Source organism: Agelaius tricolor, unplaced genomic scaffold (assembly GCF_023055355.1).
Source record: "Agelaius tricolor isolate 1412-34295 unplaced genomic scaffold, bAgeTri1.0.p SCAF_11, whole genome shotgun sequence".
Lineage (NCBI taxonomy): Eukaryota > Metazoa > Chordata > Aves > Passeriformes > Icteridae > Agelaius > Agelaius tricolor.
In genome coordinates, this window is record NW_027269271.1 from 27,756,596 (window position 1) to 27,780,576 (window position 23,981).

The following is a 23,981-nucleotide window of genomic DNA, read 5'->3' on the forward strand; positions in this document are numbered from 1 at the left end:
CTGCCCCCAGTGAATGCAGAGTTAATAATGAGGATGGAACTGCATGTTCATTCATGTTATTTCAGTCCATTAACAGCTGAAAAAGTAGCAGTGAGGCTTTTACTTTTGGTGGATCAGTCAAAGCATAGCTTAGCTGCATTTATGCAAACAACAGTGGCATCAGAAACCCAAAGAAGGGTCTGACTGTCCCAAATCATGCCTGTTTTCCCACCTGGCAATCCCATAAGCCATGTCCTCTCCTCATGCTGCACAAAGACACTGTAGAGCAAAATGCATTTGGACAAAATGATTTATCAGGATGGTCCCTAATACATTTGTTGCATTTTGCTTTATAACATCAGGGACAGATATTTGTAGATGAAATTTTGCACAAAAGCTTATCTGGAGATATTTTGTGAATAGGGAGGTCAGCTCCTTGACCTGGTTAAATTGGTGCAGTTCCACTGGAATCAATAAACAGCTCAGCATAAGCTGAGGAGCTGGGCTGTGCTTGGCACTTCTCCAAATGGGAATATTCTACAGAGCTGGGTAGGTTAGCACAAAGAGAAGTTTCCTTTCATAAGAATGTTTCCATTAAACTGAATCCCACTGCAGGAAATACACAGTGCAACATACATATCTGTGTGTAATAATTCTAGTGCTTGTAAGGAGGCCTTATTTTGATAAATGTAATTTCAGTAGCAACTTTTGGTGACAGGACTTCAATTCTTACTCTTCTGTTAATCTTCTGCCTTCAAATACATATTTCATTCCAAGTCTAGGATGTTTTTCACTACTGTACAATAACTGAACATCTCAAAACTGATTTATTAAGTCTGTTTTTATCAGCATTGGAAAAATCCAATGCTGTGAAGTTTTCTGTGTTGTGTTTTATACAATTTTTGTGTATCCACTTACCTTTAGTTTTTAACCCCGCCCTTATATATAAAAATATTTCAGAAGAACATCAGTAATGTCAGAACAGATATGAATATTTTTAAAATCATTTAGCTACATGGGATCACAAAGGAGAAATTGAATAAATTTATTTTAGGGTCGGGGAAGTGCAAATGTGTATCTACCACTGCAGTTCAATAACCTCTCTGACATTTATTTTTGTAACACATCTTCCAAAACAACTCTTTCTTAGAGGTGCTGCAAACATTCAGCATCTTTGTAGATTTTGCAAATACAGGTTATTACCTCTCCTCTAATAGATGGTTTGTGCTTAATTACTGTGCTTTGCAAAGCTCTTTGTTTGCTCAGTCTAATAGTAAAGGAGAGAGCTGTGGGTTTTTTACAATAACCTCTCTCCTTAGGTCTATGGTTTTTTGAAAGGGATTTTTACTGTATTTTTCCCAGTCACTGGTCACATTTCTCAGAACAATTTTTGGACATTTCCACTCAATGTCAGAATCAAAATGTTTAAAAGCTCCCTGGTTTTTATGGGTTGGCTGTTCTCCACTTGCTAAAACTCAAGCAGTTTTAGGACAGCTTGGAAGTAGCACCCAAATCTGGATCCCTCCAAATCACTTCTGTTAATCTTAGCCCATCTTTACCATGCTCTGCTGACAAGAGCTCTGGCTGCTGCCCACCAGGGATGCCAAATTTGGTGGAATGTGCATCCTGTAGGTATTTGGGGCATGGGGCAGCCAGGTCAGAGCAGCTGCCTCACTCAGAATCTGGACACAAAGGCAAGGTCCTCAAGATCCCCCAGGACATCCTTTTCAGCAGAGGGAAGACAAGGTGGGTCACCGAGGGCAGAGCCAACTCTGTGGTGACTTTCTGGAGTAGTCAGAGTTAGGCTTTATTTACCTGCACAGGTCAGAAAGGTGTTGGAATTGGGTGGTATTTCCTGGGGTAGCTCTGTGGCTGTGCTGGTTGCTGTGTTCTCACCCTCCTGCACAGCCCTGGTGCTTGGTCCTGTGGTGCCCCATCACTGGGGTTTGCAGATGGGGAAGCAGCTGCTTCAGAGGATGGTTTTTCCAAGGACAAGCAGGCAGTCACCACACATGGCTGTTGATGCACCCACCCCACATAGGACAGCAGGAGCCTCTCCCTGACCTGTTTTGAGCAGTGGGTCATGGTGGCTTGTACACTAAAGAGCTTTTCCTTTACCCTTTGGTATCCCAAAATAAGTTTATTCTCACAAAGGAACATGCAGCAACATGCCTCCTGTCTCTTCTCCTTTCCCATATTCCAGCTCTTTGAACAATTCAGCATTTTGTTCTAATTCTTAATTTTCACATATTTTTCTTCATATTTCAAGTGATTTGTGCAAAGTTTTTTGTGCTTTCTACTGACAACACCAGTTTTGGCACCAAAATTCTCCGTATACTGAGCCTTTACAGAGAAGCCTTGGAAATGAAGGTTAATGCAAAAGCTGTGACCAAACAGGTTAATTTGCAAGCTCCTAGTGTGGACTGAAAAGTTCAAGCCCCTTGAAGCTGCAATTTCATCTTTAGGTAATTCTATCAAGGGAAGATTTATAACCTCCATCTCTCAGGCCTGGTCACCATATGTTGTTGCTTCAAAGAATGTTGACTTCCCTATTTTCCTCTTCATTTACTCTCCCTGCATTTTTCTCCTCTGTGGTAAAACAATTGGTCTATCCAAAAAGAAAAAAATCACTCAGTGTGGTGAGTTCTTCCCCATTTCATCTCTTGGTTATTTAGTCTCTAGAAACTCCAGAAAGGAGAGAAAATCCTCTGAATTTCTTCTTGGTTTATCTTTTCATTTGCCCCTACAGATGCTGCACACTTTTTCTCTGAGTGGTTTTGTGGGAGCTCTAACCCAGCCTGGCTGGGCCCCAGCAGACAGTGCTGTGTAAAACAGCGTGGCATAAAGATTTGTGAAATAGACTGTATTTTTAGGGTTTGGATTTTTGAAATATGTGCTCTATTGAATGAAATAACCTTAACACTGCTGGCTTAGGTGGGTCAATTTATTGGTTCTAGCCATTCCTTTCATGCTGAGCAGCAGGATCCTGATTTTCTATGGGATTGTTTCTATAGTAAAAATATAGTTTCCGGTTTAGCCAGCCAGCAATTCCTTCTCAGTAAAATGTTCAATAAATAAATGTCAAAGTTTCCAGTATATCCTCGTTACTCTGCCTCACTCGTACGTAATTGAAAATGGGAAGAAGGTGCTGTTTGATTTGGCAGTCATCCAGCTAATTTTTTTATTTTTTTTGATAGCCCACTCTTTGGGACAGAGCTGTACACCAGGGAACAGGATTATTGCCTTATAAAACCCTGCAGCCCACTGACTATTCCTTAATTGCATATTAAAGCAATTAATAAAATTACCTGTATGGAACCAGATTACCAGATTTACTTTGGATATGCTGCATTCACATGGGGCATTGTTATGGCCAGCATGGGAGAGAAGAAACTCTGATTTTCTAGAGTGCATTTTGTTGGTAACTCTGTAATCAGCTTTCTGTGAATATTTTTGATGTGAAAAACACTGAACTAGAATTTAGAATCTACATGACTACAAGATTTTTCAGGTCTCAAATTAACTTTTAAGGGAGGTTTAGTCTTTCCTTTGTTGGTTTAGGTTGTAAAGCAAGTTGATGGTATAGCCTGCAAAAAGATAGGCAAAAGATTTTTCATCATTTCTATAAAGCAGGTCATAGGTGCATGAAAATGAGCTGGATTCTAAAGGAAGAGGTGTTAGGTAATTATCTCATGTGGATTAGCTAAATTGTTTAGCAGCTGAGCAGGTGAAGAATGCCCTGGGTCCAGTCTGCAGCCCTGGAAGGAGCCCCAGGAGCCTTGGGGCTCATGGTCCCCTGGCTCAGAGTCTGTGGACTCTATAGTGGGAGTTGAAGTTAAGGTGGTGCAGGGAAATACTCACAAGTAAATTATTTCCTCTGTACCAACAGAGCCTGGAAGAATTTTGTTTGCACTGCTGAGTTTTGCTTCATTTGATGGACATCTCTTCTCAGTTAGGTCAGGATGACGTTGGGTGGTAGAACATAGAGGGAAAAATCAAATAACAAACCCCACAGATAGCACAAGTTTTATAAAGATCAGCCAGGAAGAACATAGGACACAAGGAGCATTTGCCTTGTAACAATTAAATTGTTACAGACAGTCATGAATGTAAAGAAGTTCCTGAGTACAATTAGTCTACAACCTTGGTAATGGACCAACTGGCAATGGGGAAGAGACAACATTTTCATAAGAACACCCATAAATAGTACTGGGACATATTCAACTTTTGTGCTGACAGAACTGGAGGGGGTTAGGCCACTTCCATTTCTGGATCAGGCTGTTTCTGGTGTAGTTTTGTTCCATTTATTTCAGTGGACGTGCTGCAGTTGATGATCTGATCCTCTATTCCTCTTCCAAAGCATCACCTGTCAGGCCATGGATTGAAATTCATGCAAGCGTCCTGTGATTTCCATATTTTCAAAAGCAAGGACTGAGTGGAAGATCAGGGAAGGGATAAGTTTTTCCTTAGAAATGGTAATAACTTGGGAAATCAAAAGAGGAAATAAAATTACTTCTCCCTGTTGAGTTCAGGAATGCTGCCTTCCCTCATCTCATTAAAAATTTAAAGCACTCTTGTTTTTGAGCAGGGTGAATTAGTAATTAAGTGCTATAATCAACTTGTGTAAACATAATATTGAAGGAGAACAGCAAATTAATCATTTCTTTGGCTTGCCTTACCTAATTAATGCACCTTTTAGCAAAGGCCTTCCTGCCATGTTGTTTTTTTTCTCCCGTTCCCTTAATCAGAGGATTTTGGAAAGGCAGAGGAAGGAGATGGTTTTTCTTAGGCACCATGATGTACACAAGGAGTGTGTTAAGGTGCTGTGACTTTGCCTTCCTTTTCTTCAAGAACTCCAAATCTGCTCATGTAGAGTTTGAGCCCAAGGTTTAGTGGAGACCATCCTTGGGCACAAAGTAAGAAGCTCCTGCTCTCTTAGGTAGGCATTGGTTGGTTCTCTTAGAGACTTTGAGAACCAAACTATTTTATGTAAAATGTTCAGTGCCTTGGAGAATATTTACATCTAACCAAGCCTGGCCTCAGGGCAGTGACTTGGCAGTAGAACTCCATCCCTTTACCTCTTTCCTTGGTGTTTTGACACTGAAATATGGCTTTCCCTAGTTGAGAGTGGGTTTTTATTCCTTGTGTTATAAAGTTAGATTCAATATGGCATGCATGAAACCACCAAGATACTGGCAATGCCTCTGGCTTTTGTATAGAGTCAGCTGCCTCCTTACCAGAAATCTTGAGAGAAATATAGATGAGAGAGAGAAATGAAAAGGCAGTGATTTAATGGCCACTGTCCAGTTCCTTGTGGCCTGGTGTTTATGGTACAAAGAGTGCCTTTTTAGTTAGCATATTTTGGCCTTACTGTCAGAAGTCTTTGCAGTGAGGGTAAAAAGCAGATGAATCACTACTACTCTTTTGCCCTAAGGATGATCCTTCTGTATTAAAGCTGAGGAATATAAATGCTGGTTTGTCTCTGCCAAGCACGGAATGAGCTTTCAATCAGTTTGAGAGTGTGACTTTTTTCACTTTCCAAGCCACAACAAGTATGTAGAAACCTTTCTACTTTCTTTCAGCTGACTCCAGTGGACAGCATTTCCATGTGGCTGGAGTTCCTCTCTTGGTGGGAGTTAAATCACACACACAAACACCACCATGTAGAGATCACACAGCTGAGATGTGGCTGTAGCTGCTCGCACGATGCTTTCACAAAAGTGCTTAGAAAAGTACCCTCTGCCTTGTTGCTGTTTACTGACATATGATACTGGTTGACATCTGTTGCCCTTCTCATTTGAGGTCAGTTTGCTTTACTAACTTTAACATTTCCACATTGCTGTGCTGCTGAAGTGCAGATACACAAATCTCCTTGCAGTCCCCAAGATCCTTTTATGAGAAGCAGAGCTGCCATCATTTGATATCATCCTGCTGGCTGCCTTTTATACTGGAGTGGAGAGAAATTATTCTGCTGCTGTGAAATGTTCTTGGGGGAGTGCAATGTCTAGTGCTATATGTTGTCATACATTTGATGTATTATCAGATCACTGCATGCTGTGCAGTAGTGTTTAGTTCATTGTCACAGCAGATGATTTGTGGTTGGTTTATATCACTTGAAATTATTACAGGTAAAAACTTGTCTAAGTAAATGTCAAAGTTTGTCATAGCAGGTCACATAGCTGCTGCAGTGACAGATGATCTTAGTCCACAATCCTCATGCAGCATTCCCAGTTAATGCAAATCAGTGTTGCTCCAGGATTGCAGAGGAGTGACACCAGTTTACTCCAGTACCCCAGTCCAGTCAAGCACTGGGGGGCATCATCTGACTTTCGAGCAGGCAAGAAGCTCAGCTGGAGACAGGCAGGACTGCCCATGTGCTGAAGTGCTTTACTGGATCAGAGCCCAAAGAGGAATCTGACACAGTGCACTGGGAGATGACACATCTTGAGATGATAAAGGTGATTAGAGCTCTTGCAGTTGGTTTGTGTTATTGCTCCTTCAGGAACAAGCAGTGGATGCTACAGGTAATGGGACACAAAGACTGTGTCTTTTGTTAAGTGCTGTCCTTTTTGTGGAAGCTCAGCATGCTGCATTTGAAATGTCAGGCAGTACACAAATGTTCAGATTTGGAATTTCTCAGTAACTCTTTAATGACAGGGAAAGGCAGCTGCAGTGAGTCTGTGTGATATATCTGCTATAACAGAACTGCCCATTTACAGGAGCTGAGTGTTTGGCACAGCTCTTCTAGCACTGGAGGCAGCAACCTCAGCAGTCCAGTACTTAGGGACGTGGCCTTGTTGCTGCTCTGAAAGCAGAAACAAGCATGAAATACCACACTAATGAAATAAACCCTGGCCTTTCATTTGGGCACTGGTGGAAGGAGATGGGGCACCATGTGTCAGGATATCAATGTGACTTCCCTGTTTATTAATTCTGGCTGAGACTGGTGATAAAGATTTTATTACCTATTTTTCACATTTACGAGGATGGACAGAAAATGTAATGAAGACCTCTTGGAGGGAAGCACGACAAAAGAAATCTATTTAATCTGTCTTTATGCTGAAAGTGTAGCTGGCTTTGCACAATGGCACAGCTCCACTGACTTCTCCCAGGTTCTAGTTCTTTCACACCCTGAATTACTGTGTTAGGAGCAGCCACATGTATGTGAATATAACTTTCTCTCTCTGTAGGATTAACACTTACATTGTCATGTCTTTCAGCTTTTTGAAAGCTCACATCAGCTGATGCTGGCAAAGAATAAGATGTAGTGTTTTGTTAATCTGCACAAGTTGAGACTCTTTTTAAACCAATGGTGTTTTTCTCATCTGTCAGTAAGCCCAGGACCTGGCAAGCAGGAGAAAAAATGCTGCCTGGAATAGTGCAGCTTCTGCTGCTGCATATTTTTGTAACAAACCATGAAATGACCACAGTGGAGTTTGTGAAAGGAGATGTACAATTAGTTGATTTTTTTTCCAGAAGAATAAGATTAAGATCAGCTTGTAGAAGTTTAATAATATCACAACCTTACAGTTTTTTCAGCTTGCTGACCCTGTCTTTTCTTGAGGAAAACCATAAATATGAGGAAACCATAAATGTGTCTTTGTAGTAGATAGATACTTTCTTAAAAGTGTACTGTGATCCTTCCCCTTTCTATTTTAGGGACCGATTTTATCCATGTGCTCAGAGACACAGCTGAAGTCATTTGGACCTTGGTCTCCCCTTCTGTCCAGGCCATTTAAGCAGGGAAAAGTGTGATAGCAATATTTTATAGGAAGGATGAGGACAAAGGAGGGTACCATGGATCTTTTGTAACTGTCAGTAGCCAAGAAGGTCCTTTTCAGAGCCTGTCTTGCTTAAATGATGTTTGGGATGTCAGACAAGTTAAAGTCTCTGCCCTCGCCTCTTCAGTAGCTGAGCAGAACAACCTTCAAGTTAGGCACTGGAGAATTGGAAACTCAATCTGGCTACATTGTGAGATTAATTTTCCATCTGGGATTTGCACTCTTGCTATGTCAGCACAGGGATCAGACTGTTCCATGGCCAAGCACAAGCATGTGGAGTCACAGCACTGTCTGAAATGCTTGAATGTCTTTCACACTGAAGTTTGTGAAGGACATTATGATCACTTAGTTGTGGGATTTGGTGCCACTAGTTCAGACCACTAGGAACATACTTTTGCTGCCCTATATTTGAAAAAGGTTTATGTTTTACATATGCTGTTATCCTTGCTCCTAAGGTTTCTAGAGGGGTTTGTTTCTTAACATTTTCTCTCTCTGTATAGTTTAACAAGACTGTTTACTATCTCAGAGTGTCCAATACATTTTATTGTGGTTAACAGGAAAGACATTTTTCTTTATTCCCTTTCATATAATCACGGATCTGAAATGGTGAAGGAGAGATCCCCTAACATCTATTAGAAGGCAGCTGCTTTTTTAAGGTGTTGTCTTTCCTCAGAATTGGAATCCAATTCTCATTCTCTTTTCTTTATTTAATCATATGGTTTTGTTTCCTTGGTTTCTTAGATTAAGACATATAACAACCATTCCCAGCCCTTTCCTTCTTGTTTTGATACAACTTTTTACATGTCCTGTGCTTAAAATTTCTGTGGCACAGTTTGAAGTTGGGCAGTGGGATATAGAGAATCCATATAAAATTCCTTTGTGGCTCTGTTTTGTTTTTACTGGGACACGTGTCCACGTAATGAATAGCAAGACCATAATTGTCACTCTTGAGGGAAATAAAGGCAGAAAGGCTGACCACCAAGTGGGCATGGAAAAGCCTGACTTGCAGATTTTTGCACAAAGATATTTCTCCAGATGAGGCTTGAAAAACATTGGAAGAGCACAAACAGGGAGAGCTGCTGTGCCCATTTCTTGCTGTGCCTTATAAGTGCACAGCAAAAGCGAGTTGGGTTGTTGTCTTAGGAATGATTTATGGGGCATGTTCTCAATGTGTAGCATTCCTGGGAGCTGCATTCCTCTGAGCATCACTAACCCTCAGTACAGAAATACCCTCCTGACCCATGCAGGGTCTGTTTGTGTGAGCACCTGCTGTCAGCTGCTGTTTGCCATGCAGCTTCCAGAGAGTCCTTTGCCAGGTAGAGGTTTTAGGGAGGAGTGTGGGTGTGGGAGCTCTGGGGGGAGCACAGTTTTTGGGCAAGGAACAGAGAAAAGTGATGTGGCAATGGACTCCTCACTAAGGAGGGATGGTTAGATCTGACCATGTCACTTCTTTGGGAGCTTGGGAAGCACAGGGGACCCCTTGAGGGAGAACTCTCTGGAAAATAAACCAACTTCTAATCAATGGTTTTTCCTTTGAAGAGTCTCTGCATGACAGGCCTATGTGGGAGGGGCATACCATTGTCCATCCCAACCTCTCCTTCCCAAAACCATGGGGTGGATGATGATAACACATCACCTTTGAAAGGTGCCTTCATTGCCCAGCCCTGTAGCACAAACACCTTGGATATATTCAGCAAAATACTGCTGAGCCTTGTAGCCTGCAGACTCCTTTTGCTTTCAAAATGTCTGGTAAGATTTAATTTTTGCCTAATTTTCCCAGACTCGTGATTTTCTATATGTTGTTATGAAATCACCCATTTCTGTTAATTTTTAATAGTTTAGGTATTGGATGCTGTATCTTCAGACCAGACTGAGGGAAGCAGCTCATGTGTCTTCCAGCAGATAAATGAGATGTGTGTTAGGCTCTAGGTTGGGAGCTGGCACTTAGCTTAGGTGTGGGAGGTGAGTAATGGCCCTAAAGATGCTAAGCTGTGTGAAGCCCTTCTGATAAATGGGGCCTTTTTGTGATGAGCTCTCCTCATGTTCCTGGACTAGTTGGCATAAAAGCTTTGAGCATACAAGCTCATTACTCATTATTTACTGGTTGTGGTTGCAAGGTCATTTAATTTTGCAATAGTCCCATCTAAGGGATGATTCTTGCATTGCATGAAAGGGAGACTTAGCAAGATTCACTTTTTTAAATTTGCTTTGTATAACTTTGCCCCTGTAGATATTCAACACATACTGCTATAAGACAGTATATTCAACAACATTTGCTATAAGACACAAAATGCCAAATGTGTGGCTTTCTGGACGTGGACATTCCACTCATCCCAGAGGAGAATCAGGCATGGAAAGAGAATAAAGATAGGAATGGGGCTTTTCTCTTTCAGCACTAAATCCCCAATGGCCACCATGTCCTTCTCTCTGCTCCCACTCTGATGTTGTTTATTCTTTCATCTTGTACTTTTGCCTCTAGTTTGTGCCTCTCTTTTGTTTAGTAACTTTCACTTTTCCTTTTCCCACCTCTTGGTCTTCTCTCTTCTTCTCTCTTCTCCTTTCCTCTTTCCTCCCAACTCTTTCCACATCTCATTCCCTTACCCCTGTCCTCACATGATGAAAAGCAAAGAGTCAGGGATGGTTTGTGGCTCAGTCACTGCTGATCTCTCACCTCAGGACCCCTCTCAAGGCTTGCAGGACTTCAGCAAAGCCTTGTGGCAATGCCCTCTGTTTTATGGGCACAGCATATGAACACTGACTGGGCTGTGCCAGTGTTCTTGGACTGGAAGAGGGGAGATTTATGATGGCACTGATCACAGTGCTAAAATAAACTGTCCTTCCTCAGCCAGAGGAATAGGAGTTTGTAAATGCCAGCATTTTATACACAAACTGAAGGACAGGGCTGAGGGAGCCAGCTGCCCAGGTTAGCTGCTCAGGATCTGAACATGGCAAGGCTTTAAAAGCAGAGAGCCAGAAGAAGTCATTTATATTAAAACAAACTCTGTCATGAGTCATTTGACTTCTTTTTCTCTTACACACATAGTTTATGTCCCAGGCCTTCTAAGGCCCGGGTAACATCTGATACTCTTTAGGCCAAGGCAGCTTTAGTAGGAGTGGGATCCTGCTTCCACTTACACTGTACCACTTAGAACTCTATTTAATTTGAGTCTTGTGTTTACAGGCTGTAACTGTTACTTATTTGTCATTTTTATGGTAATAAAAAGATTGTTTGTCTGTGATTCAGTCCTTGCTGTGCTATGGAATAGGTCTGTGTCTTGCAGCAGAGGAAAAGAGGGACTTTTGCTTTTCACCTCATTCATTTTTCTCATGCAGCTCCAGTCAGGTCAGCAGGCAAGAGGGGGTGCAGGTCCTTCCCTTCCCTCCCAACCACAGTCTCAGGCTATTGATGTCAGCAGAGCATCACTCCACATTTTTCACACCATTTGCAATGACGTGAATGTGATTTTTCTTCCCTTCTCCTGCAAAAGAGCCAACACCAAAGTGTACCCTGCCCTGTCTGCAAAATACAGCTTTGTCTCTTTTACCATTTTTCTTATTTTTTCATTTTCTCCTTTGTCTCATCTCTTCTGATCCCAGGTTTTTGTTTAAACATTTTTACCAGGTGCAAAAACTAGTTAATTGCAGGGAGGAGATGTGAAAGTTATATAAATTCTTCAAGTCCTGCTCCCTGCTTATGCCAAGGCCTATAGAGATCTGAAAGGGGAGAATGAAACACAGACAAAGGGCAGGAAAGCTTTGTCCTACTCCAAAGTTTACAGGGAAAGGCTTCAACCCCTCCCCATCCAGCTTCCCGGGGCACAGATAACCCTCAGGCCCCCCTGCTAAAAGAGGCTGCACCTTAATTAAGAGCATGACTCTTGTTCCCTCTAGTGGCTAATTATACAGCATCTCTCACACCAGTGTCATTCCACTGCCTTCCTCCCATGCACCCTTTTAAAATATGTTTCGTAACTGTCTAAATTTCTCCAAATGATGGTGTTTGCCATTCTTTGGATTGTGCCTTCAGAAAGCTGGAAACTCTCCCATGGATAGATGCAACACAGGAGTAGGGTTTAGGGCTGGAGAGGTTTTTGCTCCTGTTCAAACCATGGTGGAGTTTTCTGCAGCATTACCAGGAAGGGTTAAGGAAAAAGGGCTTTTCTTGGTTTATCAGCATCCCTGCTCCTATTGTAATTCCTTAAGTATGAGCAGATATGGATGTCCAGAACTGTTGGACACCTCAAATCCCAGGCTTGTTTCATGTCCTGGAGATAAGGAGTGAGTTGCCTGGCTTTCCAGATCAAACAAATACCCTGTTAAAATGTAGTGTAGTGTTTCCTAAGGACACAGGAAAAATTCAGTGTTTGCCAAAGTAGTTGTTATTAACAGCCTGGTAATGGGAGGCACTCTGTGCTAGTTCAAATTGACACAAACTGCTGCAGCACCAAGTTCTTCTGAGTATAAATAAAAGCAGAATTTTGCAACGAGAAAACAATCTGTGTAACCTAACTGGAGAGGCAGAGTACACAGACTTTATTCCCACCTTAGCCACTGACTTTGTCTGTGACTTTGGTCAAGTTGTGTAACTTTGTTCTTCTCCCTCCTGACTTGTGAAGCAGATTTAGTGATGTTTACATACCTCAGAGTTTGGGTTGTTGTATTAAAGTGGTAGAACAAAAAGTGCAAAGAAAATCTATGGTGATGCTAAAGGTCTTGCTCTGGTGCGTTAAAATAAGTGAGAATGGAAAGGCTGTAGATTGACAACACAGTTACCGATAATTGGATCATCTTTTGCCTTCAAAATCTTACTTTAGAACTGCAGTTTGCTATTGTGTTAATTTACATTGCTATGTATATAATAGGGAAGATGGTTTATATACTGTGGCATGGTTACAACTCTGATGTTTGTATCAAGTTTTAGTATTTACAGCATTCAGAACATTTAAAGATTGTGCTGTACATCTGCACAAAAATGTACTTCATTTGCAGAATTCTTGTTTTTAGAGAATATTTGGGAAGGCATGGGAGACCACATCCTTTAAAGCACAAATTCACTCAGGGTTTGGATTGGCAATTTCTTAGGAACAGCAAAGGCTAATTCCAGATCAGCATTTTCATTCCCAGCCTGAAGCTTTTGGTGTCTAACGCTGTGCCCAACACATAACTGAGGTGCTTTTCTTGCTCAGGTATGGACCCTTCTAAACTGCAGTTGTAGACATTTCTGGAGACTTCTGAAAATCAGATGTTCCCCTTTTTTGACTGCAGTGGGACCAGGATTAGCAGAAACAACAGATGCATCTTGCATTGCTGAGCATTTTCTGAGGTGCATCTGAAACTGATTTGTGACAGGCCAGTAACCCAATGAGAGTAATATAAAACATCCAGCAGGGTAAGACCTCCTCCTTAGAACTGTATCCTTTTTCTTGCATGCCTGGGTTGCATTTTTTTAAATTAAGTTACTGAGTTGTAGAATGACCCACATTCCTTTATTCCTGTAAAACCAGAATGACTGACAGCTTTTAATTGCACATGCTCCTACTGTTTGTTGGGAGAGGAGGGGGCAGGATGGGATCCTACCAAAGGTTTGAAATATTATGAATAAAGAAAAGGTTGTTGAGCATGAAAAAATGGCTTCTTATCAAGGATTTAGATAGATATGTTGCTGATCCTGTCTGATGTTATATAGATCTTCACTAATTATTCCAATGTCAATAACCAAGCCAGAGCAGAACAATAGGCAAGTGTGTTTAGAAAGGTGTGCAGTAAAATTCAGACTTGCATCAGATAAAAGTAATTTAATATCTTTCCCTCCCTTCTAGACTTGTGACAGCCAAAGAAATACCTTTGAACAAAAACTAGTTGTTTTTTTTTTTTCAGATTTGCTGCATGAAGCAATTTCCAAAGTACAGAATTGCTGCTAATGGAAAAGCGAAACAAATCTGGGGTTTTGAGCTGGTGGAGTGTTCGTGCAAGTGATTAGGCTGTACAAAAGGAGCATTCATCTTGAAATGACAGATAAGTGCTAAGGACAGGACTGAAAACTGTAAATATGTTAGCACTTTAAGCGAGAGCACAGCTTCAGCACTTGTGAGACTCATCAGCTGCTGTAAACAATATGGATCTTTGAGCTGATCTCTGCTGAGATCTCAGCACATCAGATAATGATAGAGTTGTTCATTTTTGCTTCTTCTGTTTTGGTTTTTTTTTCCCTTTCAGAAAGTACTTTCTGCAGAGAACAGGCCTGTGGTGCTGCCAGCACACACTCACCTCCCTCCTGGAGCAGCCACCACGGGCAGCAAAGGACAGGGCTGGGCTCTGCCTCTCCCCAGTTCTGCTCCAGTCAGGAGCAAAATGTGCAGCTGCACTGCCACCCTCCTTGCAGGGTTGTGCCCCCACCCATGGCTGGGGAAGGTTCTTTGAGCTCCTCCAGCCTCAGTTCACAGTCAGGACACTTCCCCAAGTGTGATTTTAAAAGGAACCATTCAGGTGGTGGCAGCAGTTTCTCCTGTAGGGCTTTGCAAAGGGTTATCAGTGACTGAGCTGTGACAATGGAGCATTTCATGTTGGGAAAACTGCATACAATAGAAATTAATTTGAAACCAGTAAGTCCCCTTTGCAGAGGACACGATAAAAAGCTGGCAGCCCACCACAGCTCCCAACACTCACTGAGGTTCTGCTCAGTGACCTACAAGGGAAAAGCTCCATGAACCATTTGGGCCTCTGCTATTCATCTCTTTTCCCAGCTTGCTGTCTTTAAATAAAAGGACAGATCTTCAACAGCAGGAATTGGCTCAGTTCTTAGGATCAGCTGAATGGTGAAGCACAAAGTGGTTTTCCTTCAGTTGTGTCCCCCATTGGTCAGATTTTCCTCCTGAGTGTTTGGTATTAATCTCATGGTGTTAGTGATTCTCATGGAATATGTGAGGAGCTGAGGTGCTTCACAGGATCACAGAATATTCTGAGTTGGATGGACCCACAGGGATGATCAAGTGAAGGGCCCCCAAATGGGGATCAAACTCACACCTTTGGCATTATCAGCACCATGTTCTGACCAGCTGAGCTGATCTCAGGGCCTGTGTGGCTTAAAATTCAGGAGCCAATGAATCCAGTGACTGCAGTCAGGGAAGGTGTGCTGGGAAGAGCTTTCCCCCACAAGCACTTGAGGAGCAGTGGGTTAGGAATTTCTCACTGAAGTGGCTGAAGGGGCAAGGCTTGCTTGGAAGCAGGAGCCACAGCGTGCAGCTCACTGGGGGCTTCTTAAAAAGCTGGGAAAATAGGATGAGAAGTAAAAGTTGGAATGGTGGCTGGGTGTTATGAGAACATCCCTCTGGAAGGATTTGGTGTTGTTTGCCTTTCTTGGAGATAAAATGGAGAGCTCATAAACCAGCTCCCCAGGCTTCCCACCTGGCTAAAACTTGGATGTGGGAAGGTGGAGACTGTCCTGGGTGCTCTTCTCTGTGGGATCTCAGCTTTCAGGATGGTGCTGTGTTGGATCTCAGCCCAGCCCAGCTCTGATGCCACTGGTGCCTCACTCCCACAGCAAATGCACTTCTAATTCCAACTGGGGTGCTTGCAGACAGAACCAGCCTTTGTTTTGGGCATGGGCAATTATAAAATGTGCTCTTTTCTATTTGCCAAGTGAATACAAATGCTTTATTAGGACATCTGCTAAGGAAAAAGATGCCTGAGATACCTTTAAAACTCCTGCTGGCAGTGCTGGGTGACAGGTTTGGATTTGCTCAGTAACAGAGGTTATTGAATATTACTCTAATCAAAGGCTCTTTCTGGCTCTGGGCAGGTGTGAATAAATAGTTCTTGGGTTTGGGTTTGTATAGAAAAACATCAGCCAGAGTGGTGATGAGGGTAACCTGACATTTGCCAATAAGAATAGTTTATTCCAAATTAATTTGTTCAGTTTGGTGCCTACAGGTTTTCTGTGCAATAAATGTGATTGCAGTACACAGACATTGTGCACATAAAGAGATTCCTGCTGACAGAAGTTTTAGTGCTAAAGGGAACTGAATTTACCATTTCCCAGCGGTCTCCAAAAGAGATACAAGCCAAAGTTTTTAGGAGCAAGGGCAGCAGAACACCTATTCTGGTGTGACTTTTGCAGTTTCCTCCTATGAAACTCTCTCAGTTCTGGGTCCATGGGAATTCCACAGCTCAGTTTGAGCCTCTCCCTTGCTGCTATTAGAGCACATTTGGCCACTGACTGGCCATCCCATCCTCAGACCAGGCTTCCCAGGTTCTTAAGGAATCCTTCCCAAAATAAAGTTGTTTAGGAATATGTATCCAGCATTTAAAGTGCTTTTTTTTTAGAAAGACACTCTTGGAGGACAGTTCTAGTGGCAGAAGACAAATGAGTGCAGTAGCTTCTCACCCCTGGCTGATTTTCAGATCTGGAGAAGAAAGGATGCTCAGTTTTAAACAAAACAGGACAGTATCACCAGCTGATCACAGAATCATAGAATAGTTTGGGTTGGAAGAGACCTTTAAAGGTCATCTAGTCCACCCCCCTGCAATGATGAGTGTGCTTTGCTTCAGCTTCACTCAGTTCAGTGACTGCTAGCCTTTAATTTGGGAAAGAAAAATACTTTCTGGAGCAGTGTGCTGGAAAAGGTGGCTGACCCCTTGTCTGTAGCAATCGTGGCAAGGAAAGCAAATGCCTTGTGCCATGGACAGCTGCCTTCTCTGTGCTGAGCTGAACTCCCAAAAGATTTCTATTTTCTCTTCTAGGATTCATTCTCTGTTCACCGTTCATTGGATATCTCTGTATCTCTTAAATGACATTTTATTTTTTGTTGGACATGGGATATCTGTAAGGTTAGTAAAAGGCTCTCTCTATATTTTAATGCAGTTTTACTCTCTATTTTAATATCTCAACCTTCTACTGGCTTACAGTAGTGAAAGACTTTTTCTAAAGGTCTCTTGTTTTTTATGAGCCCCTGTCCATGGTAATTTCCCAAATGCAGTCCAGATTGGGTAAAATGTAAGCATATTTCTGAGGTACAGGGTTTTTTCTTTTAATAGTCAACCACACATCAGATGAACTAGTTAAAAAGTATCCCAAATCAAAACTCACAGCAGGGATTTTCCTCATTAACCTCAGGTAGACACTGGAGCATGGCAAATAATACATTTGAAAGATGAGGGGGTAAGGAGAAAGGAAAGGAAAGGAAAGGAAAGGAAAGGAAAGGAAAGGAAAGGAAAGGAAAGGAAAGGAAAGGAAAGGAAAGGAAAGGAAAGGAAAGGAAAGGAAAGGAAAGGAAAGGAAAGGAAAGGAAAGGAAAGGAAAGGAAAGGAAAGGAAAGGAAAGGAAAGGAAAGGAAAGGAAAGGAAAAAGAAAATCAAGTCTTCTCAGCCAGTGTTAGAAAAAGGGAAAGAATAAATAGATGAAGAAGAGTGAAATATTGCAAATACTTTTGCTTTCTTGATGGAATAACCCTAAAGCAAAGTATAGGCATAAGTTGGTTTTATGACAATCCCAGCTGGGTACCCCAAAAATGCTGAAACTGCCCAAAGTGGGGAAATGAACACAGAGACGTGTGCGGATTAATTAGATCGAAAAAATGTTTTGACAGCATAAGTGAACATATGGAATGAATTGTGAGAACCTGATCCAGTTCCCCATGTGTAAATGATGCCTTAGCCATAGCTCATAAAGCAAATACAGATGAAAAAAAAAAAGGAAAAAAAGCCCTTTTCCTATCCCCTCCCCCCAATAAAGCCCAGTCTGTTGCCAGATGGCAAATAAAAGTTTGAACTTGATGACTAAATGTGAGGAAAGCTGAATGTTCATTATGGATGTTGAAAGAAATCAGCCAAATAAATCTGAATTTTGCACCTTGGAGGAAGTGGTGCAGCTCAGCTAAATATTGAGTGGAGTGCCCAGCTGAGTGTCAGGATCCCCTGGGCTGGATTTTCAGTGTCTCTATTTTATCCTCCCTGGTCTAAATCAGAATTGTGGAATGGTTTGGGCAGGGAGACATCTCCCACTCTCCCAGGGTGCTCCAAGCCCTGTTCCAGCTGGCCTTGGGCACTTCCAGGGATCCAGGGGCAGCCACAGCTTCTCTGGACACCCCATGCCAGGGCCTCACCCCCCTCACAGGGAGGGATTGCTTTGTGTCTGGCTCAGTTCTTGGTGTCTGTGTCCATGTGGAATCACACACCTGCCCTGACTGCCCCAAAGGCTTTACCTCCTAAAATTGAGGGTAGCAGCATTGGGACAGATGCTGCAAGCAGAGGGTGAGGAGGGGGCCAGAGGAGAAAAGCAATGTGTTGCAGGTTATGCAGAGTTGTTCCCTGGATTTGTTTGCTCCATCCCCAAGAAGGATGAGTAGGGAGAGGGTGGATTGGGCAGTGCCCAGCAGCAGGAGCTGGTGGAGGAATTTGCTCTCCTGACTCCCAGTTGAGCTTGTGTTCTGTTAAACACAGCTATGTCAGCATCATATTTCCAAGCCTAAAACCTGTGTTAAATCAATATATTTTCATGTGGTTTCAACAGACAGACCTTCTTAGTCTGTTTTAACAGTGATGCTGTGCATGGTTAAATTTATTCCACCTCAGAAGGGGGTGAGGGAGATGTGCTGCCAGTGCCAGTTGGTGCTGGAGTCAGGAGCCCATTCCTGCTGTGGCATCAGCACCATGGTGTGGGCTGGGACCTTCACATGCAGCCACTGAAGGGAACTGTCCCTTCATGGAGAAGCTGCACAGGCTCCTGTCAGGGGAAGAGCAGCTAAACCCTGCCCCAGACTGCTTGGGTGGTGCCCACAGACTTGATTCATGGCACCCAGTGCCAGCAGTCTGTGAAGCTGAAACAGGAGCTGAGCACTTGGGCTCCTTCCATTGCCCAGGGAAGCTGAAACCCCTGCTAAGCTGTCAGGTTTGTGTCCAAACAGCTTTGGGCATGAAGAGGCGCCAGCAGCAGAGCCCTCACAAAGCAAACTGCTTAATTATTTGCTAGTGAGAGGCAACTTGGGGGAGTGCAGACTCAAATCAACAACTAACCAACCTATATTTAGTAGCAGAGTGGCTGGAGCTTAGACCCAAACATAGTTTCCAGCTGATAGATGATGTGGCAATCAGAGCTGACCCTCGTCCCATTCTAAATTTGGGCTGTGGAATAAGTCATTAATATCATGGCTGGCATGGCAAGGCACCCCTCCAGCAGCTGCCCTGCCACTGCTGCCCCTCTTAGGGCTGTGCCTGAGGCTGGCCAGCCTGTCTGGGCTCTGGGACACCAACCTGGGTGACCACAGCCTGGCTGGCACTGTGGAGACACTGAGGGAGAGGCAAAGTCAGTGCTCTGGAGGCAGAAGTGGTCCTGTGGCCTTACCTGTGCTTGTCTCTGCTGCTCTGAGAGCTCTTTTCCATTTGTTCTGGTACTAAGGAGTGAAAATCTTCTCTGGTGGTGCAGGACAGGTGGGGTGATCCATGCTTCAGTGGGATGTGGAAGGTGCAGGAGGGCTGGGAGCTCCGTGTGGCACCCAGAGTGCAGAACTGGGGACACACCCTGAGTGTGCAAACTCTGTGCCCCGGCCAAACCAAACTGGGGAAATGGCACAGCCCACTGCAGACAGAGGTAACTGAAAATTAAAATAATAAATTATGTGTCCCAGATAACTCCAGAAATCTCTTGAAACTTTCTGGAATCTGATTCAGTGCTGGAACCAGAAATGCACCTTGTCTCAGTGCTCAGGATCCATCCAGTTGGCCTCTGTCAACTCAAGTTGAGTGGTTGAAGGGTAGAATAATGTTGGGATTCTTCTGAGCTGCCTCAGTGTAACAAACAAATGGATAAAATATTCCTCTAAGAGGGGCCAGTGCTGTTCCTGAACATATGGACAGAGAGATTCCAAAGGCCAGTGACTTTTCCTGGAAGACAGACTCAGGTCCTGAGCTGGTGTCCTGCTTGCCATCCCTCCATCCTTCCGTCCTCTTCTCCCTCCTCCTCTGTATCTCATGTGCACAGACAGACAGAAACTCTTCCCCTCTCTCTCTCTCTCTCTCTCTGAGGTTTGCTACAGACACAGAAATTGATGTTGGATCAGAGCAAAAGGAAAACACAAACTTGTGTGAAATTTTTCACCTTTTCACTAAATGAATCAAAGCCAAATTTTCACACTTTGGTCTTAGGTGTGAATTTTTTGCTCAGCTCTAATATTTATCCATAATGTGTTTTAAAACTTGGCTCATTCCAGCTAGAAACCCACAGAGAATTGAGTTACAGATTCTGGGCTTTGTGCACGCTGCCAAGATCTGCCCCTATAACTCAAACAAATTTAAGGGTGGGGGGGAAAACCACTAGAAAAATATTGTGCATCGTCCATCACATGCTTTCTTCATGCAGTCATATACCACTAAAAAGTAATGTTCTGCAGAAATACAGTCATGTAACTCCTGTAAACACAGATAAGATGAATTTTGCATCTCCAAAGCAATCTCTAAATAAAAGCCTAGGAGGAAATAGCAGCCTTGCTTAAAATTCTTATAGAAGTTTAAAAGTATTTCTTCAACATCAGCATTTCAAGAAATCTATTTATGCCCCTCAAATCCAAATATATCTGTCACTGAACTTCTTAAAATGATGCTAAAGACATCTGTTAGCTGAGTTTGTGTGTGGAATAGAAATGAGTGAGAGAGAGGTTCTTCACTGCTGCAGAACAATTGAAATTATTACATAGAATATTATTTGTTTTATTTGTTGTGAGGACTAGGAGTGTAAGGAAAGTCACTCTAATAGTTTGAAGGCTAACACCTGCTGAATCCTGAAATCTAGACAGATCTGGTGGGAAAAAAAGTTCCTACATTTCAGTCTGTTGTGAATGGGACAACTTTTACATTATTTCACTCCTGCTGCTGGATCTGTGACAGGAAAACTGAACAGAAACACTGGAGAGGTGAGACTGGCCTGAGTGTGAGCATCAGATTCCCCAGTTTGGTGCTTTGTGCTGCCACGTGCTTTCAGCCACTGAAATGGTACAGGAGAACTTGAAATGATCTGTGGTTGTTTTGTTGTTAATAATTACCTTAGGTGAAAGTCCAAGCATTTCTTGGGATTACCAAAATGACTGAGTGGTGAGAACACAGCTGGGCAGTTGCATTTGTGCTCAGATGCCTTACTATTTAACTTTGGATACAATTTTAAAAGTCTCAAAATAAAGAAAAAGCCCAATTGAGATTTTGTTACTTGACTTCCTAAACTAAGGCTGGTGTCCCTAAATCTGATTTCTCATCTGCTGTGTACTTTAACATCCCATTAATCTTCAGTAATACTCAACCCATCAGTCCTTGAGTCACAGCTGAAAATCAGACTTGGGGACTACTCTAGGTTGGGCTTGATGGTCTCCAAGGTCCCTTCCAGCCTAGCTTATTCTGTGATTCTGTGATTCAATCCACAAGTGGGCTTCACTGGTCTCCCTGTACAGTCCCAAGGGACATGGGCTCCTCTTGTGGATATGCTGGGTTTTGTGAGCAGCTCTTGGAGGATCCCAAGGGCAGGGAATCAGAGAAGATGAGTCTCTCAGCCTGAAGCTGTTCCCTGTGTGCACCTCCTGTGGCTCCTGTGCCAGGCTGATGGGCTTCTCCTACTGCCTCCTCCCACACAGGGTTAAAAACCTTTTCCTTCCCATTATTGAAGGGACAACAGTTGAAATTTCCAGCTTTAAGATGCTGTGTCAAAGTTGGGAGGCAGGATTTTCCCTGGGTTTCCAGTAGGGTTTCCCTTGGAGATCCACTGCCTGTTGGGGCTGCCCTGGATTCCTCAGCGGGGCAAGTGATGGATCCCCAGCCCCAGATGATGCTGGAGAGTGGAATTCAGCCACCAGGACCGAGTGGATTTGAGTGGCTGCTGACCTTCCCTGCAGCAAAATAGCACCTTGTCCTGAGATCTTGGTGGGCCTTGGGGAGTTTGGTTCCTGTCCCTTCCCAGGCAGGGATAACCCCGCTGGGCTGGGTCTCTCCATGGAGAGCAGAGTGTTTACTGGCTTGTATCTGTCTCAGCGTTGACACTCCAACAAAAGGTTAGAAATCATGAATGCATCCCTTTATTTCTGCTCCACAGTGCCTCTCTTTTTTTCTGTGTAAACCCTTCACTTGCCTCTTGCCCAGCCTTTAGAAATGATGATCAAATGCGAACTTTCAGGGTTTATTTATAGCATAGCCTTTATGGAAAGAGAGAAAAGAAATGATTAAAAAGCAATTTTACAAAATATTTTGTTTTAAGAGAGAATTCATTGTGTTTTAAATCACTGTATTCATTGTACTGTCTAGACTGGCAAACAAAGAAGATAGAGCGTCATTCAAATTAAGATTGTGAAATCCTTGGTGACTGGAATTATGGATTTGGATGTCAACCCTCAAACAAACTATTTCTGAACAGCAGTATTATCACTTTGCTATATTTAAGGCTTTGTTGGAGACAGAGCAGTGCACAAGGTTGATCCGATTCAGTAATGCAATTCTAATGTTCCTTTGTTTCCCGTTTCATTATAAATTCATATTTTCAATGTTCTGTTCCTCTTTGTCCCCAGAAAACTGTTGAAAAGACTCTCCTCTGGGAGTAAAGTTTTTTGTTCAAGCTAACAATGACCAAACTGACTTTAAAACACAGAAAAACATACAACTAAAATGTGAATTGAGAGAGGGAATTAATTTAGGATATTTTGAGCAACACAGAATGGGTGACTTGTTGAAAATTGCTGGCTGTGTATTTTTTTGCAATGCTATTCCACAGAACCATGGTAGTTGCTGTGAGACTTTAATGCTGTGGATTCTCAAAGGTCTATGTATTTTCAGTAGATTTAAAAATGCCAAAGTATTTTAGAGGATAAACTGGAAAACTGATAAACTTGGAAGTTGTTCTCCTTAGCTCAGGGTGGATGATGAGAAGAAGAGAAGCAGCATTTTGTGGAAGCTGTAAGAGTAAAGCAGAACACGAGGGTGTGGAGCACCCATGTCACAGCCAGACCATAGCCTGGGAATGGTGTTGTGTCCTGGTCCTGAGTGTGCACAGACAGGGGAATGCAAAGTCTGGCCCTCCCTTTCATTTTTGTCGCACCTGTGATAAAAAATGGATTTGCCTGTTTAGACACTTCAGATGTTACAGGTTTATTTTTGTGCAGTGTCTCCAGGGCAGCTCAAAAGGAGGTGTAAATCAGGGAGCAGAAAGGAAGGTGACTCTTCCATTAGTGAGAGAGTGTTTCAGGGGGCTTTGTTTTCCCTAAGGCACAATGGAAAAGCAGTAGCCATTGTACCAGACGGAATTGGCTTCTACTTTGAGTTGCCCTTTTTTTTTTTTTTTTTTTTTTTTCCTGTGTGTTCATTCATTTTTTGGATAGACTGTAAATCCAGCTGGCCGTGTAAGGGACTGACTATTGTAAACAGGGACAATGCTTGAGCATTGTCAGTGTCACCTGTTAAAGGCCAGGGAATAAAATGCCCATTTCTCTTACTGGGAAGGATATCAGCCTTTCCATGGCAGTATTTTAATCTGGCTGCTGTGCAGAGTCTCAGTGCCAGCAGGCTCACATGTCCCAGGCAAAAGAACACACTATCTCTCTGCAAGTGTTATTTCAAGGGTGTTTCTTGGGGAATCCAAGTACAATCAGCCTCTGCACCTATGAAGGAGAATGGGCATATGAGAGCACAGAAATGTTCCCTGCTACTGTATCAGCACCCTTAGCAGAGTGGAGTCCTGACTGCACACCTGGCAATGCTTCTGCCTTTGGTAGAGCCTGCCCTGGGCTGGTGACACTGCACTGACATTGCTCATCCACCTTGCGAAGTTCTGTGAGATCCTTTGCTGAAAAGTGCTGGATTAATGGAAAGCATTCACTAGGGCAGGTATTCCAGCCTGTAAAATCATCCAAACCTTTTAAAAATGTTCCAGCCTTTTAAAAAGGTTCCAGCAGTAGCACAGGCTGCCTGTTCTCCAGGGTCATCTTCATTCTTAGGCACTGCATTAAAACAGGTTCGGGTCCTGCTTAGAAACTCTGAACCCTGATTTAGTCACACACTGACTCTTGAGTCCTGACCTTTAATGTTTTTAACAGTCTTCCATCTAAAAGCTGTTGCTTTGATTCTCCTTGTGAAATCACTGAGTGTCTGCTGCCTCTGAGAGCTCAGGCCTCTTAACTTTGGTGATTCTCATTCCAGTGGGATTGCTTGGGAGAATCCACAGAAAATCAGAATCTCACAGAGATCAGAAAAGGAACCAAA

The 23,981-nt window shown here is 42.9% G+C and overlaps 1 protein-coding gene across 4 annotated transcripts in view; it reads left to right on the forward strand.

Moving 5' to 3' along the window:
• Positions 1-23,981, forward strand: part of FGGY (FGGY carbohydrate kinase domain containing) — a 156,149-nt gene that overhangs the window by 121,863 nt on the left and 10,305 nt on the right. The gene's annotated exons all lie outside the window — the stretch shown is intronic.